General features: G+C 34.1%; 1 long non-coding RNA gene across 2 annotated transcripts; it reads left to right on the plus strand.

Annotated features, from left to right (window-relative positions):
* The first annotated feature begins 4,926 nt into the window (after nt 1–4,926).
* Nucleotides 4,927–7,846, plus strand: LOC140175883 (uncharacterized). 2 transcript variants are annotated; one of them, XR_011866831.1, is made up of 3 exons: nt 4,927–6,499; nt 6,594–6,690; nt 7,319–7,846. It is a non-coding gene; the product is annotated as an uncharacterized lncRNA (long non-coding RNA). The 2 variants fall into 2 exon arrangements; XR_011866830.1 differs by having other exon boundaries at nt 5,114–6,499; nt 7,276–7,418.
* Nucleotides 7,847–12,248: the final 4,402 nt, after the last annotated feature.

Raw genomic sequence — 12,248 nt, forward strand, 5'->3', positions numbered from 1 at the left:
GTCTCCATGGAGATGTGTGGAGTTGGCAGTTGAACCAACAATGTGATATCACAACCAGTAGGGCAGGCATTCATCATGTGCATTTTCTATCTATTTGTATGCTTTGATTACTTGCAATGGCTTGCCTAATTGAATAACATGCTTACCTGCTATTTGACTTAATTGCCTTATATGCTTCAACTTGTGTTTTACTTGTATTGTATACTTGTGTTTTCATTGGGATTGAGGAGGTTTAGAAGGTGATGGCGATGGGATCGCATGGAGGATTGGGTGGTGAAGGCTGTGGGACAGCGGTGTTTAAATAGAGTAGAAATTCCCTAAGATAGTTTACCCTGTTACAGTACTATGGTTAAGTTGTGTTAAGGAATTACATATTATGCTGTTTTGGTTTAGTATGCTTTAAGCTTGAATTCTTGTGATGGATATGGAGTCTAGGATTGTCTTTGGCGTCCCGAGGCCTTATATCCTACATCATTGGGCACTGTTACCATACTGAGAACTTCTGGTTCTCATACCATATTTTGTTGTTTTTTTCAGATGCAGGTCGCAACCCACCTTGGTGAGTTGTCTGGTTGGTGACAGAATCGGAGGATCTAGATACTTCTTTTGAGTCTTTGATGTATTTTGAATATGTCTCTCACTTTTGTACCTAGTTTCGCCTAGTGGCGTGTATTTGAGAGAACAAAACTTGTATAAGCTGTTTTTACTGTCTGGTTTCATGCATGGTCTGTATATGGTTAGCCGACTTAAACTCCGCGAGTCATGGCTAGCTTTTTATGATACTATACTATTATACTATGATGTTTGGTTATTCTATACATGTTTCTTATGCTTCAAGTTAGTAGCTTCGTTGGTACGTTTCACACTTCTGAAATCTTGTTTTGAGCTTTATTCCTTCATCGGGCTTCTAAATAATATAATTTTCTTCTATATATCTTATATATACGCTTAGGACTGTCGTAACCTTTGCTTTACGACGCGAGATAAGGCTTAGGGTAATTAGGGTGTTACACAAAACATTTATAATTCTCAAGAAAATAAATTCGGCAACCACCAGTTTATCAAAAATCAATCCATAATCCAAGTTATTCAACCTTATCAAACAATCAATCAATCAACCACACAAATAATTACAATCGACTAAAACAATTCAAACCTTTTCATAAGACTTACAAAATTACAAAAAATATACATTTTGCATTAATATCGATTTATAACAATTCTCAAAAATTAAAACGAGTTTAAGGAAAGCGCACCTACCTCAATGTTGAAATTTCAGAATTTAAATGCGGCAAATCCACTTATTTCGATTTCACAACAGCAGCGACAACAGCGTTAGAACCAACAGTAGCAATTCCAGTCACCCCAGCAACAACGATTCTTTCAGAGCATCAACCGTCATAGTCCACAGTTGGAGCAGCTTAATCCTAAAACATCAACCCCTTAAACTTCTCAATCAACGGATAGCATGACAGTAGCAGTGGAGGTTCAGAAACAAAAATGACTTATATTAATTAAGGAAAAAAGGAAAACAAAGCGTAGCAGTAGTAGCACGGTGACTGCAACAACAAGGTTATGAAACTAAAACCCGTGGAAAGGTCCCCGATACTGCGTTTAATCTTGGCTCAGATGGCCTCCTTCCCCAACTCAGCTCGTGACTCTAGCGGTGGTGAGCTCCACAGACGGCGATGGCGGAGATATTAGCGGCGGTAGAAACCACCCCGCAACGCCTTCTCTCTCTCCTCGCATTGTTCTGTCTCTCTCTCTTCGCATTGGGTCCTGCTTGTGGCTCGATAGCAGCTCACAGCGCCGGTGCGACGGCAACGACTCCACGGAGGTTCGACGGCGATGGTGATGACGAGGTGCAACAAAGCTAGCGACACACGACATGACGGCGGCGCGACGAGCTGCAGTGACTCCACCGGTGCACTCTCCCCCTTCTCCTCTCTTCTGATTCGCACCCTCTCCTCTCTTTTCTTTCTTTCTGTTGATTTTTTTGCTGCTGCTATGTGTTGTGTTTGTGTGTTTGATTTTGGAAGAAAGGAAAAGGGGTGTGGTGGCTGAAGGGAATGGGAAAGTTAGGGTTAGGGTTTTAGGAAGTATTTAGCAAATTAAGGTTTCATTTTGAGGATAATTAATAATATAATTAGGGTATAAAATAGTATTAAAAACTAAGTTTAATCCAATAAAATTATCTTCAAAAAAAGTACCATTTATTCATCAGTATATAAATTATATTCAAATAACTACTAATTAAATTAAAATTAGAAATAATTAAATTCATTTTTCTTTATTTATAAAATAAAGCTCAACATCTAAATATTCAAATTATAGTACATAAAAATCCTTATTATTTTTCAATTACTAAAACTTCAAATTATAATTGAGAAATTACCCGATTTATATGTAAAATATCAGAAAATATAATCTTGATTAAACATAATAAATCGTAAATAACTTATTATTTAATTTTTAAAAATTCAGAGTCTTACAAATAACATGTTCGGTTCATTTTTATTCTGCACAATTTAAAACTCTTCTTCCTCACCATCTACTACTTCTTCACCAGGTAGAGAATGAGGAAAAGACAAAAGAATGCAGCAGCAACAATAACAAAAGAATGACGATAAGGAGAAAATACGTGACGAAAAAGGAACGCGAAAAAGAAGAAAGAGAATGAGGAGGAGGAACGCGAAGAAGAAGGCGAAGAAAAAGAAGACGTTTCATGCGTAAACGAGTGTGAGAAGAAGCGTGAGAAAAGAAGAAAAGCGAAAAAGGCGAGTGACCTAAAATTTCTTGGATGAATTTGGATACCAAAATTGCTTGGATGTGAAAAATATCTTATTATTAAATTAGGATTCAACTACTTGATAGTAATTTTGCACAAAATCTTTGTAAATTAATTTATTTTTTGTCTAATCAATCTATTTATAACTACTCCAAAAACGAAAACATTATTTCAAATAATTGGCAATTATTTTAATATATATATATATATAAAATAAATATTAAATGATTTTTTTATAAATAATCATTGTTATATTTTTTCTCACTTATCTCGAATAATTAGTTTCAGTTAGTTAGTAAAAAAAATAAAAATAATCGTTTTTAATTTTTAAATTATGAATGTTAATCCAAGAAAAGAAAAATGGTTAGAAGATAATAAAAAATTATTTTAAAAAATTACTATCCTAATTAAACTAAAAAAGTTATTCAGTTAATTAATATCTAGAAACTAAAAAAAAAAAGTATGAAAGGCGAATATTTTTATTAAAGTTTAACTAACATTTTAATTATTAAAAAATGTATAATTTCATATCAATAAATTTTTGGTGACTGATTTCATATCAATAAATGATACCTAATGAATTATTACAAATCACAAAAAAATATACTGCCTCTAGTATTACCGTTAACCAAATCTTACTAGAAGCCTTGTATATATAAGTAAGCAGAAAGCAACAAGGATTAATTCTCAGTTTCATTCTTATTTCTATTAAAGAAAGTTTCCAATATTTCTAGTAAACTCGAAGCATCAAACCAGTTCTTAATTTCATCATCATGACTTCGCCATTTACTTTCTTTTGGGAAGCGTCATCTCCCCCATTGTTACAAGAAGAGGAGGCAGATTTGCAACATTATCTAACCCTCATGAGAGATCAAATAACAGATTACTTCATTCTCAAGGTACAAGTTACGCATCAAACTTGCTGGACTCATCATCAACAACCACAATCACATCCACCAGTTTTAGGAGCCATTTATTCGTTTGAATCCTCAATTCTAATCCAAGCGCAAGAATTCCTTCAAAACGGTTCATCACACATGCAAATGCACTTCCCTGAGGCTATTATACCAATTGCCTTGATTCATAACATGATGCCAGATATTATATCCTACGCGAAAGCCATAATTCAAACTCGTCCTTCCGGATTCCTCTATGAAAGACCTGATTTTCGTTTGTTCAGTTTGTATCTGGACATTATTATCCAGAATCCTATATTGTACGTTGATGACTTGAATATCCAGAATTTGTCATTGGAAGTTGATGACTACGGCAACATGATCACCGACTTAATCATTGAAGAGTCCATGGAAGATCCTAATAATATTAAGATGGTTCCTGCATCGAAGAATGCCATTGAGTCTCTTGAGAGAGTGAAGCTTGAAAATAATTACCATCTAGCAGAGAGGTGCAGTATTTGTCTAACTGAATTTGATTATGATGATGATACAGAACAAGTTTCATCAATGCCTTGTAAGCATGTATATCATCAAGAATGCCTCGTGCAATGGCTCAAGACTAGTCATTTATGTCCTTTATGTCGGTATCCGATGCCAACTAATTAGATTGTCAAAAATGTAAATAAAAAAAATTGAAATTAGTTATTTGATTTTGTGTAATTTGATTGTAGTTCATCATGTGAACAGCATTATGCATTTAATCATGAAAAAAAAAATTAGTTAGCTGATTCTGTGTAGTTTGGTTGTAATTCATCATTTGTGAATAATATGATGCATTTTTTGTGGAGTTCTCTTCCCCAATTTTTTTTCTTTTTTATATTATTTTCTGTTTTAGTTTTCTAAGGAGCTTTATCTAAAAATAAAAAACCTTTGTTTTGTTTGTTAAAGAAAGGATTCAGAATTAGAATAAGAATTTTCGACGTTGACTATAATGTGGAAAAATTCAGTTAAAATAATTTAAAAATTATAAAAGCGACAAGGGAGATAGGGGATGGAGAGGTGTGGCACAAGGTGCTTTGCGGGCAGATGCTTCGTGTTTTGGCCTTCTGGTTCTGGGTGAGTGGCCTTCTGGGATGTGTGTGTGTGTGTGTGTTTTTTTTTTTTTTTTTATGTGAATGAGGGAGAGGATTCTTGGTACGTCATTAGAGGAGAATAAGTATTCTATTTCTTGATTTTAATTTTGGTGTCTATTCTGTTTCTTGATTTGAAATGGGTAAGAGAGCACTCACAAGTCACAGCCTTCGTTAAATTTGGATGCGTGTCTTCACGATCATTTGTTAAGTTGCCACTTGCCACTAGATATTGGCGGAATGTAAAGGTTTGACTCAAATAACATGCATATATGTACGATAAGAAATTAAGAATCAGAGAAAGTGCACTTAGCTTGTTGAATGGTCACTTCATCCTTCTGTGAGGGGAATTGAATGCCGCCTTGTGCACGAAGCAACTGATTGGTCAGCAATAGACTCGAGCTCCGATCGGCAACAACCTTGCCTTGCTGCCGCCGGTGGCGGATACCTTGGGAAACTCCGAGTCTCTGATCAGTGATCACCAACAACCTTTCTTCGAATGGTGCCGCCAAAACTGCACTTCTCGCTCAAACACCGCGTTCACCACCGCCGCCACGAACCTTCTCAACCATTCCACTTCCGCCGCCCACTCCTCCTAGTCTCTCTCTCCTCGCCGACCAATGCACCACAATACACCACCTCAAACAAATCCACAATGCATCCGCCAAGACCCCTTCGCCGCCAGCCGCCTCCTCTCCTCCCGCCCTCTCCCCCTTCGCCGACCTCACCCTCGCTTCTAGAATCTTTTCCTCCCATACCCACCCAACACCTTCATGTGGAACACCCTCATCCGCGCCCACGCCTCTAGCCCCAATCCCCATTACTCTCTCTGCCTTTACGTCTCCACGAGGAAGCTATGCGCTATTCCCGGGAAACACACCTTCCCCTTTCTCCTTAAGGCCTGCTCTAACATTCCCTCCCTGCCAGACTGTACCAAGGTTCACACACACGTGCTGAAATTCGGGCTGAGCTTTGATTCCCACGTGGCCAGTGGTTTGGTGAGGGGTTACTCTGTTTCCGGAGATTTTGCCCGTGCGCGCCTTATGTTCGATGAAATGCCGGACAGGAGTTTGAGCCTTTGGACGACGATGGTTTGTGGGTATGCTCAGAATCAATGTTATGATGAGGCTTTGGGGCTTTTTGATGAGATGATTGAGGATGGATTGGAGCCCAATGCTGCGACGCTGGCTTCAGTGTCATCGGCTTGCGCTCGGGCGGGGTATCTTGAGCTTGGGCAGAGGATTCATGAGTTCTGATGTGAAGCAACCGTGTTAAACACTGAAGTAGCTGGCTCACATAATCACCCAGAGCTACTCTTCTAATGTGAACTGATGCAGGCTGCGGCTCTCTATTTATTGGCTTACAAGCAAAACATTAACTAAAGGAGGTTGCAGTTGTGGCCTAACATATTCAATGGTTGGCACGCCACTGACAGATGACAATGGAAAAAATGGACCGTAAAGCTACGCAGATGAGCATGTAAGGAACCGGACAGAGACAGGGGATGCAAACCATGTGATTTGTGGTAGTTATGGCTATAGCCTATAGGTGCTAACTTTTCATAACAATTTAAGGGGAAAAAAAGGAAAGAAATCGCGCTGATTCTTGTAGGAAGGAGGAAATTATAATATTCAAGATTACGCATCTGTTAACCTGCAAAGTTGCAGGAAGTGATTCCTAACCGTGTAAGTTGTAACCATCTGCAATGATTTTTTAAGTGCCTGAGTATGTTAGTGTTTTCCTTTTATACTAGTTCTATTAACTTCCTTTATGTGATAGTTCTACAGACCATTCAGCAGCCCAAAAGTAAAAATAGTCTTCCGACATTGACAAAGACAGATAGAAAAAGCAAAGATTCAGTTTGGAAGGGTGAGAGGTAATTATAACTCTTTGTTACTTCTATGAAATTCTCAAGGGAGTCATATGACAATGCAAACACAATATGACTGGAAATTAAAACATTTTCAGCTCCTTATGTCAAGTTCACCTAAATTAGATTATTTTTTTTAATCCCACACATTTCATACTGTTTGTAATGGTAAAATTGTTAATTAAATTACTAGTTATTTGTTTTCAAAAATTAATGGTGCTGAAATGATAAAATTACTAATTCCAGCCAATCTGCTATTAGTTGCAGGTTCTCAACAATCTTCCTTGATCAGATAGATACCCAGAAAAATAAAAAACAAAAGATAAAAATAGCAAAGAAGCAAAGTAGAAAGATGATAAAAGCGATAACCGCTACATAATAACTTCTATAAGAAGTTCTGTTCTAACACTGATGTTGCATATTAATTTGACGCAAGAAAGATGCTAGAACATGAACCGTCTCTATAGTATTCAGAGAGATATAATGTCATTGAGTACTAAGATATTGTATATAAACCGTTTTTTATATTGTATATTTCCCTCTCAAAATTATTACTAATGGATACTAAGATACATTATCGCTCGCTTTCAGACATGACTGGCGTGTTTAAATGTTAATCTTTCTGGAACTGTAGAAGCTGCGGATGTGAGACACTGAATCAACTTGGGGGTCTGACTCATCATCAGCAGAAGGTTCATTTGCAAGGAAAGCATGAGGAGCTATTGGTTCATTTGCGAAAAATGCAGGAGATGGGGTTGGGGCTATTACTCTGTTTGCATGCAAATCATGAGATGGGACTATAGGCTCACTTGCCAGCACAATCTTTTGCGGGGGAAGGAGATTGAGTTGGGGTTATTGCCTAAATTTCAGGCAAATCATGAGATGGTGTTATAGGTTCAGAACTTGCAGGAAAAGCTTGAGATGGAGTTGGGGCTATTGGTTTGTTTATCTGGAATGCATGAGATGGAGATATTGGCTCACTTGCTAATTCAATGGCTGAAACACCACTCAGGTTGTTTGTACATCAAACTGCTCTCAATCTTTTTTTTTTTTTCTTTAGACGATTTCTCATTTGTTTTGTTTTATATTGAGTTTAATTTTGATAATTTGAGTGTGTAAAATATTTTATCTATATTTTAATGAATCACATTTATTTTTTTAATGATTATTTCACATAGTTAATATAAAAAGTTATTATTTTTACTAATATGACATTACATGATTAGATATATGTGTAAAATTACTTTATATGAACATTACATCAAAATTAAATTTGTATATATTGTGGAACAAAAATATTATTTATAGACTAAAAATTAATTATTAAATTAACTATTATGTATTTGTATATAAATATATATGTAGTTTCAATCACTTTTAACATGTATTTTGTTTGCTAATATGAATAATTTTATTGGTAATTAATTTTTCAAAATAATTCCTATCAAATTTCAAATCATACACTTTATTATCTAATAAATTTTTATTATTCTAAAGTTTGTCAGACAGATTGATCCATCCTTAAGTTACTTTTAATAAAATTTTTAATATATATATATATATATATATATATATATATTAAATAAATAAATCTCTAGCAAATTTTATTTTAAGAAAATTAAATCTTAAAAAACATTATTATGAGACAGGTTAGTTTTATTTCAAATAATAGTAAGACTAATATATCCGACGAAAATAATTCAAAAAATTTTATAATAATAAAAATTTGGTAATAAAAGTTAAAATATTCAATCTGAAATTTTTTAAAAATAATTTAGGTATTCACTCTAAATTATATCAAGATATTTCGTTTATTCTTAAACAAGTGTTCTTTTTAAATGTTCAATTAGATATTTAGATTAAATAAATTATTAAATGTATTATAAAAGTTAAAGATAGAGTCTTATCAGATACAAATACAAAATTAATTATAATTTAGTGATTAAAAATTGTGTGAAAGATTCATCATCTAAAAACAGATGTTAGATCTCCGACAAAGAGGAGGCAAAAAATTTGATGCATACAAAATTAGTGTTTAGGGTAAAATTTTTAAATTGGTTTGTGACTCAGTTCTAAAATTTTTTATTTATACTTTTTAAAAAGTTTAAAAAACTTTTATTTTTTTTAAAATTTGATTGTGAAAATTGGTATTTAAAGTATGCTACAGTGACATAAACCGATATGATAATTTTGAGTAATGCTACATGTATATTAAAATCAGTTACCAAAATCAGTCACTAATATAAAATACATGTTGGAATATAAATACACATTTAAAATAAATTAAATCACACATATATTTATACACAAATATATTGGTGGCTGATTTTAGTGGCAAATTTTAGTGTATAAATATCATTTTTTGAGAATTTTATATTGGATTCTCATTAACTTGTTTGGGAATAGATCTTTTTAATTTTTCGTTTTCACTTAAGAGAGTAAAATATAATCTCTCATTATTAATTTTATAAGTGAGACTAAAAAAATATAAAAAAAATATTAAAGGGTTAAAAATTACATTTTAATCTTTCAATTAAAAAAATTGAAAAAATCTATCTCTCATATTTATTAAATATGATTAAAAACAAAATTAATGTTAAATTGATTTGTCAAATGGATAATTATTTATAAAACTAAAATTCAAAAAATGGAAACTCAATTAAAAATAGTAATTGAAATATAAATACCTGGCAATGAGGGATTAGTGGTCAGTAGTTTTTCTCTCATTAATTAATATTGCGGATCGGAGTCGCTGGCCAATGAATTGCTACATGCACAAGACGAGATTCGAACCCTCTAACACTTACTTAAGCGGATTAATGAACCTACCACTAGATCAATCCAATTTGATTATATTCTATCACTAACTATTATTAAAAAAAATAAATATAGCAAAATTTCAATGTGACACTACAAGAGGAGATAACTGACCACATAATTATTTTCTTTAACTTTTTACTTTAAAATTATAGAATATCTCTAACTTAAATATGAAATTTTTTCTAATTTATTACTTTAGAATTTTAGTATATCTGCAACTAAATATATTTTAACATAAATTGCAATTAGATCATTAATGATTCACGAGAAATTAATTATTACATTTGATATTAAATATTCTTAAATACTTACAAAATACACCAAAATTTTAAAGTGATAAAAAAATTTTCAACAAATATATATATCAATTTAGATATGTTCATAAGTGACTTTTCTTCATTTTTAACTAATAAAATGTTACAACTGATAATAATAGAACATGAATTAAAAATTGAATGCATAAAGGTAAGTTTAGACTATGAGAACAGAAACTGAAATACAATAGAATTGAACTGAAGTTTATTCATTGAGATAGAAGAATATTGTGTACATTGAAGCAAGGATACTGCTCTATATATAGAGTTCACAAGAGCTAGACATAGCAATACTACAACAATAATAACAAAGTCTTGTCTTACTAAGTGGGGTCGGCTACATGAATCAAACTATGTCATTGTGCTTTGTCATGTATCATGTCTACAGAGAGACCGTTTATATGTAAATCTCGTTTGACCACCTCATGGATGATCTTCTTAGGTCTTCCTCTACCTTTCGCCCCTTGTCCATCTTCCATCTCATCCACCCTCCTGACTGGATATTCTATTGGTCTTCTTCTCACATGTCCAAACCACCTGAGACGTGATTCAACCATCTTTTTCACAATGGGTGCTGCTCCAACTTTCTCCCTTATATCTTCGTTCCTTATTTTATCCAATCGCGTATGACCACTCATCCATCTCAACATCTTCATCTCTTCCACACTCAGCTTGTGTACGTGCTCCCCTTTAGTCGCCCAACACTCCGTACTATAAAGTATAGCCGGTCTTATAGCGGTGCGATAGAATTTACCTTTAAGTTTTAAAGGCATTTTTTGTCGCATATAAAACCAGATGCACTCTGTCATTTTGACCAACTTACTTGGATCCTATGATTTACATCCTGTTCAATCTCTCTATTATCCTGTATGATGCACCCAAGATACTTAAAACTTTTAACATTTCGTAAGATGTTTTCTCCAATCTTCACCTCTATATTAAGGTTTTCTCTTCTCAGACTAAACTTACATTCCATATATTCCATCTTGCTACGGCTTATGCGCAAACCATACACTTCTAGAGCTTCTCTCCATAACTCAAACCTCTTATTTAGGTCTTCCCTTGACTCTTCCATAATGACGATATCATCGGCAAAAAGCATGCACCATGGCACAGGCTCTTGGATGTGCTCTGTGAGTACTTCCAAGACTAATGTGAAAAGTATGGACTTAAGGATGATCCCTGGTATAATCCTATACCAATAGAAAATTTCTCTGTCACACCACCTTGAGTCTTCACACTAGTTGTGGCCCCATCATACATGTGTTTAATTGCACGAATATATGCGATCCTTACTCTCCTCTTTTCTAAAACCTTCCATAAGACCTCCCTTGGTACCCTATCATACGCTTTTTCCAAATCAATAAATACCATATATAGATCCCTTTTATTACTACGATACCTTTCAATCATCCTTCTTAATAGGTATATCGCTTCGGTGGTAGATCTGCCTGGCATAAATCCAAATTGGTTCTCTGTTACTTGTATTTCTTTTCTCAACCTTCGTTCTATCACCATTTCCCATAACTTCATGGTATGACTCATGAGCTTGGTTCCTCTACAGTTTCCGCAACTTTGTATATCCCCTTATTCTTGTAGATACATACCAAGGTGCTCTTTTTCTACTCATCAGGCATCTTTTTTGACCTTAAAATCTCATTAAAAAGCTTAGTTGGACATAGCAATAGAAAAACAGAAAATGCCAGAACACCAAAATAAACTAACAGAATTAAAAAGTTAATTTAGGTTTATAACTACCATTTTGTACTTACTCACTCATAGATCTCTCAAATTTAGCAGTGGGTTGAAAAATCACTCGATGTTTGTCTCTAAACTTGTGAAATAGAGGAGCTGAAAGTGGTTTAGTGAAGATATCCCCAATCTGAGCTATGGAGAGTATATGAAGAACATAAAGCTCTTTTTGATTCACCATTTTTCTAAGGCAATGAAGGTCAATTTTATATGTTTGCACCTTGTATGAAACACTGAGTTGGCAGCCAATGAACAACCATTTTGATTATCACAATATATAATAAGTGCTATTGATTGTTGGACTCTAAGTTCCTTTAGAAGTTGTTGAATGGACACCAATTCTGACTGAGCTGCTGCCATGCTCATGTATTCTGCCTCTGTGCTATTGTGGCTAATCTTGGCTTATTTATTGCTTTGTCATGATACAAGATTGCTTCCTAAGTATACACAGTAACCAGTGACCGATTTTCTCCAAGTCCCCTACTCAATCCGAATTTGCAAACGCAAGCAATCAAGTTAGTACATTTTTGAAATGTAATACCTATTGGCACCATACCTGCCTCATATTGTAGTATCCTTTTCATCGCTTTTCAATGTTTAATTGTTGGTGAATGCATAAATTGAAAGACCTTGTTAACAGAAAAGGCAAAGTCAAGTCTAGAGATAGTCAAGTACTGA

The sequence above is a fragment of the Arachis hypogaea genome, chromosome 10 (assembly GCF_003086295.3).
Source record: "Arachis hypogaea cultivar Tifrunner chromosome 10, arahy.Tifrunner.gnm2.J5K5, whole genome shotgun sequence".
In the NCBI taxonomy this organism is placed as follows: Eukaryota; Viridiplantae; Streptophyta; class Magnoliopsida; order Fabales; family Fabaceae; genus Arachis; species Arachis hypogaea.